The sequence below is a fragment of the Triticum dicoccoides genome, chromosome 6A (genome assembly GCF_002162155.2).
Source record: "Triticum dicoccoides isolate Atlit2015 ecotype Zavitan chromosome 6A, WEW_v2.0, whole genome shotgun sequence".
NCBI classification, from domain to species: domain Eukaryota; kingdom Viridiplantae; phylum Streptophyta; class Magnoliopsida; order Poales; family Poaceae; genus Triticum; species Triticum dicoccoides.
Window position 1 is genome coordinate 68,855,799 of NC_041390.1, and position 6,721 is coordinate 68,862,519.

The window sequence follows — 6,721 nt, forward strand, 5'->3', positions numbered from 1 at the left end:
GGCGGGGCAGGCGGCGGCGGCTGCGGCTTGGGGCGGCGGGGAAGGCGGCGGTGGTGTGGCGGTTTGGGGCGGTAGGGTGGCGGTTTATAAAGGGGGCGGGGCGGTGGCTTGCTTGGGCGAGGGGGTGCGCTCGGGGAGGAGTCTGAGCCGGACTCTCCTCGGCGTACGTGCCGGGCACGGCGGCGCGGGCGAGGGAGGCGGTGGCGCGGGCGGGCCGGCCTGGCTCGGCTGGGCCTTAGGCCCAGTCAGGCGCGGGAACTTGTTTTAATTTTTTTTTTGCCAATGGAAATAAAATCCTAGGAAAATAAATAAAAATCTAAAAATGCAAAAGCGAATTTTCACCGTCTAAATAAAATATTTAGAACGAGATGAACATTTTCTTGGCCCTAGAATGCAATTTTGAAAACGTGCAATTTTTCTAATGCAAATAAAATCTGAATAAAATCAAATAAAATCCAATAAATGATTTTAATATTTTTCCTCTAATATTTCAATTATTTCAGAGAAGTCATATTATCTCCACTCATTTGATTTAATATGAAATATTTTCGAAGAGAAAATTATTAAAATCAAAATCCTCGTTTCATTATTTGATAAAAATCAAATATGAAAACAGGAAAATCCCCAACTCTCTCCGTGGGTCCTTGAGCTGCTTAGGATTTCGAGGATTGCGGAACAGAAAGCAATAAAACATGATATGCAATGATGATCTAATGTATAACATTCCAAATTGAAAATTTGGGGTTACAAACCTACCCCCCTTAAGATGAATCTCGCCCTCGAGATTCGGGCTGGCTAGAAAATAGGTGCGGGTGGTCTTTGCAAAGAGCATCCTCTCGTTCCCAGGTGGCTTCGTCCTCGGTATGGTGGCTCCACTGAACTTTACAAAACTTGATAACCTTACTTCGGGTGATTCTGCTGGCAAACTCAAGAATCTTAATTAGTTTCTCCTCATAAGTCAAATCACTATCCAAATGAATCACCTCGAGGGGTAGTGTATCTCTTAGCGGTATATCTGCCATCTTAGCATGACACTTCTTCAGCTGTGAAACGTGAAACACGTCATGAAATCCTGACAGTCCCTCAGGCAACTCCAACTTGTAGGCAACTTCTCCCATCCGTTCCAAAATGCGATACAGTCCTACAAATCTCGGGGCTAACTTTCCTTTAACTCCAAAACGTTTCACTCCTCGCAAGGGCGATACTCGTAGATATGCTCTATCTCCAATTTCATAGGTTATCTCCTTGCGTTTTGAGTCTGCATAACTCTTCTGCCTGGACTGTGCGATCTTCAGTCTGTCTCGAATCAATTTAACCTTCTCCTTAGACTCCTTGATCAAGTCTGGTCCAAACAACTGTCGGTCTCCTACCTCGTCCCACATCAACGGTGTTCTGCACCTTCTTCCATACAGGGCTTCAAATGGTGCCATCTTCAAACTGGCTTGATAACTATTGTTGTAGGAAAACTCTGCGTATGGCAAATTGTCATCCCAACTAGATCCACAATCTAGCGCACAGGCTCTCAACATGTCCTCCAAAATTTGATTGACTCTCTCAGTCTGTCCTTCCGTCTGCCGGTGAAACACTGTAGTAAACTCCAATCTCGTTCCCAGGGTCTGGTGTAACTGGTGCCAAAACTTTGAAGTAAAATGTGTTCCTTGATCTGATACGATGGTCCTCGGAACTCAATGCAGACATACAATCCTGGACATATAGATCTTGGCCAACTTTGCACTTGTATAGGTGGTTTTCACTGGGATGAAGTGAGCTACTTTGGTCAAACGATCCACTACTACCCATATGGAATCATATCCTACTTTAGTCCTGGGTAATCCGGTGATAAAGTCCATGCCAAGTTTATCCCACTTCCATTCGGGTATCGACATAGGCTGTAACAGTCCTGCTGGCTTCTGATGTTCTGCCTTAACTCTCCGACATACATCACATACGGCTACATACTCGGCAATATCCTTCTTCATACCGGTCCACCAGAAATGTTCCGTCAAATCCAAATACATCTTGGTGTTTCCGGGGTGTATCGAGTATGGTGAGTCATGGGCCTCTTGAAGTATTAATTTCCTGATCTCCTGATTATTGGGCACATAAACTCGGTCCTCAATGTTGGAAATATGCCCTAGAGGCAATAATAAATTGATTATTATTATATTTCCTTGTTCATGATAATCGTTTATTATCCATGCTAGAATTGTATTGATAGGAAACTCAGATACATGTGTGGATACATAGACAACACCATGTCCCTAGTAAGCCTCTAGTTGACTAGCTTGTTGATCAATAGATGGTTACGGTTTCCTGACCATGGACATTGGATGTCGTTGATGACGGGATCACATCATTAGGAGAATGATGTGATGGACAAGACCCAATCCTAAGCATAGCACAAGATCGTGTAGTTCGCATGCTAAAGGTTTTCTAATGTCAAGTATCATCTCCTTAGACCATGAGATTGTGCAACTCCCGGATACCGTAGGAATACTTTGGGTGTGCCAAACATCACAACGTAACTGGGTGGCTATAAAGGTGCACTACGGGTATCTCCGAAAGTGTCTGTTGGGTTGGCACGAATCGAGACTGGGATTTGTCACTCCGTGTAAACGGAGAGGTATCTCTGGGCCCACTCGGTAGGACATCATCATAATGTGCACAATGTGACCAAGGAGTTGATCAAGGGATGATGTGTTACGGAACAAGTAAAGAGACTTGCCAGTAATGAGATTGAACAAGGTATCGGGATATCGACGATCAAATCTCGGGCAAGTATCGTACCGCTAGACAAAGGGAATTGTATACGGGATTGATCAAATCCTCGACATCGTGGTTCATCCGATGAGATCATCGTGGAACATGTAGGAACCAACATGGGTATCCAGATCCCGCTGTTGGTTATTGACCGGAGAGATGTCTCGGTCATGTCTGCATGTTTCCCGAACTCGTAGGGTCTACACACTTAAGGTTCGATGACGCTAGGGTTATAGGGAATAGATATACGTGGTCACCGAATGTTGTTCGGAGTCCCGGATGAGATCCCGGACGTCACGAGGAGTTTCGGAATGGTCCGGAGGTAAAGATTTATATATGGGAAGTCCTGTTTTGGTCGCCGGAAAAGTTTCGGGGTTTATCTGTAATGTACCGGGACCACCGGGAGGGTCCCGGGGGTCCACCAATTGGGGCCACAAGCCCCGGAGGGCTGCATGGGCCAAGTGTGGGAGGGGACCAGCCCCAGGTGGGCTGGTGCGCCCCCCCACCAAGGCCCAAGGCGCCTCCAAGTGGGAAGGGGGGCAAACCCTAGGGCAGATGGGCCCTAAGGCCCACCCCAGGTGCGCCTCCCCCTTTCCCCCTTGTGGCCGCCACCCAGATGGGATCTAGGGGCTGCCGCCACCCCTAGGGAGGGAACCCTAGGTGGGGGTGCAGCCCCTCCCCTTCCCCTATATATACTTGAGGTATTGGAGGCTGCAAGACACGAGTTCCTCTCCTTCTTGGCGCAGCCCTACCCCTCTCCCTCCTCGTCTCTTGCGGTGCTTGGCGAAGCCCTGCTGGAGTACCACGCTCCTCCACCACCACCACGCCGTTGTGCTGCTGCTGGATGGAGTCTTCCTCAACCTCTCCCTCTCTCCTTGCTGGATCAAGGCATGGGAGACGTCACCGGGCTGTACGTGTGTTGAACGCGGAGGTGCCGTCTGTTCGGCACTAGGATCTCCGGTGATTTGGATCACGACGAGTACGACTCCTTCAACCCCGTTCTCTTGAATGCTTCCTCTTAGCGATCTACAAGGGTATGTAGATGCACTCTCCTTCCCCTCATTGCTGGTTTCTCCATAGATAGATCTTGGTGACACGTAGGAAAATTTTGAATTTCTGCTACGTTCCCCATCACTCAAACCATAGGGTATCGTGCTCATCTTCACGAAAACATTTGGCCTTTCCTTTGCTCATCTTCTCCTTTATCTCAGCAATCTCCTTGTCCTCTTTCTGGGCTTCCCGAATCTTGTCCAGCAATGTCGACTGGACCTCCATTGTTGCAATAAATCCTCTAGGAACAATCTCCAATCGAAGTTCCATGATGTCCTCTGCTAATTCCTTCGGCAGTCCCTTACTTTCAAGGATATTATCATAACTCTTCCAGCTCAAAGCGTCTGCTACGACATTGGCCTTTCCTGGATGATAGTGTAGTTTCATGTCATAATCCTTTATAAGCTCCAACCATATCCTCTATCGAAGGTTTAGTTCCTTCTAGGTGAAAATGTACTTCAAACTCTTATGGTCCGTGTACACATCACAATGGTTTCCAATAAGGTAATGTCTCCAGGTCTTCAATGCATGCACTACGGCTGCTAACTCCAAATCATGCGTGGCATAGTTCAACTCATGAGGTTTTAGTTGTCGTGAGGCATATGAAACAACTCTCCCGTCCTGCATAAGCACACATCCAAGTCGTAGACGTGAGGCATCACAGTACACTTGGAACTCCTTATGTATATCTGGCAGTGTTAGCACTGGCGCTGTAGTCATACTTTTCTTCAATTCCTGGAAACTTGCCTCGCAATCTTCTGTCCATTTAAACTTAGTATCCTTCTTCAATAGTTCAGTCATTGTCTTTGCAATCTTGGAAAAAATCTCGATGAATCTCCGGTAGTATCCTGCGAGTCCAAGAAAACTACGGATCTCGCTAACTGAAATGGGTGCCAACCATTCAGTGACTAACTGAATTTTGCTGGGGTCTACTGCTATACCTTCTCCCGATATAACATGTCCAAGGAACCCAACTTCCTTCAACCAAAATTCGCATTTGCTAAACTTAGCATACAACTGGTGTTCCCTGAGTTTCTCGAGAACTAAGCGCAAATGCTCCTTGTGCTCCTCCTTGTTCTTCGAGTATACCATAATATCATCAATAAACACCACAACAAACTTGTCCAAATACTCCATGAACACCTTGTTCATCTTGCTCATGAAATAGGCAGGGGCGTTAGTCGGTCCAAATGACATGACCGTGTACTCGTATAATCCATATCGTGTTGTGAATGTTGTCTTCGGTATGTCCTTCTATCGTATCTTCAACTGATGATACCCCGATCGCAAATCGATCTTCGAAAACACTTTAGCTCCTTGCAACTAATCAAATAGATCGTTGATCATCGGTAGTGGGTACTTGTTCTTAATCGTCACTTCATTTAATGCTCGATAATCAACAACCATCCTCAGGGATTTATCCTTCTTCTCAACCAAAAGTACTGGGGCTCCCCAAGGTGATGAACTTCTTCGGATGTATCCTTTCTCCAATAATTCCTTGATCTATTTCTTAATTTCTTCCAGATCATTTGCGGGCATCCTATAGGGTCTCTTGGATATTGGTCCTGTACCTGGCAACAGCTCTATAAAAAACTCAATGTCTCTATCCGGTGGCATGCCTGGTAACTCCTCTGGAAAAACATCCGGGTAATCCTTCAGTACACGCACTTCCTCCTGAACAACTCCCGTAAGGGCATTCACTTGACTCCTCCTAGGCACATGCCTAGATATATACGTAATCCTTTTTCCTTCCAGGGTGGTGAGATAAATCGACTTACTAGCACAGTCAATGCTTCCTCCAAACTTTGACATCCAGTCCATACCCAATATCACATTCAGTCCTTGTGACTCCAACATAATTAGGTCGGACGGAAAAACATGTGTACCAATGGTTAAGGGTATCTGGTCACACCATCAGCTGGCCATATACTCTGCTCTGGGTGAACTCACTAAAAGAGGGGTCCTAAGGGTTTGGGTTGGTAGTTTAAACTTATCCATGAATCCCCTTGATATGTATGAATGCGATGCACCAGTATCGAAAAGAACAAGAGCGGTAAATGACTTAACCAAAAACTTACCTATTACCGCGTCCGGCTGTTCTTCAACCTCCACCACGTTAACGTGGTTCACTTGTCCTTTGTTGAATGAATTTGGCTTCTTCCCAGCGCTCCCATCTCCATTTCCATTCTTTTCTTCAGGGCACTCCGTGGCATAGTGTCCAGTCTTCCCGCACTTGAAACATGTAACATGACTTAACTCCCTTTTGGCGGGTGTGGCTGGGTTGGGGCGGTTATGATTATTGTTGGTTCCGTTCCCATTCCCATTCTTAGAACCATTGTGGTTATGCGATCCTCCTCTAGTGTGGTTGTGACCTCCATGGTTATGAACAAGTCCTCCCGAGGTCGGGGTTAGGCGGGGTTTCTGCTGAGCTCTTAAGTTATACTTCCCTTGTCCATACTTTCTCTTGCGGCTCTCAATCTGCTGTTGCTTCCCTTCAATCATAAGAGCCTTCTCTACCAACTCCTGGTAGTTGTTGAAGGTTTCTACCATCAACTGCATACTCATCTCATCATTCGGCCCTTCCATGAACTTCTCATGTTTCGCTGCATCTGTGGCCACATCATCAGGGGCGTAGCGAGATAACTTGCTAAACTCATCCACGTACTGAGCCATAGTATGGTTCCCCTGGCATAGGTTGCGGAACTCCCGCTTCTTCATTTGCATAGCTCCAGTGGAGACATGGGCTGTGGGGAAAGCTTGTTGAAACTGGTCCCAAGTGACATTGGCTATAGGAAAAGTGGCTGTGTAATTCTCCCACCATGAGGCTACTGGTCCATCCAATTGATGTGCGGCAAAGCGCACTCTCTCAGCATCTGTGCAACCTGCGGTGGTCAACTCCCTTCCAATTACG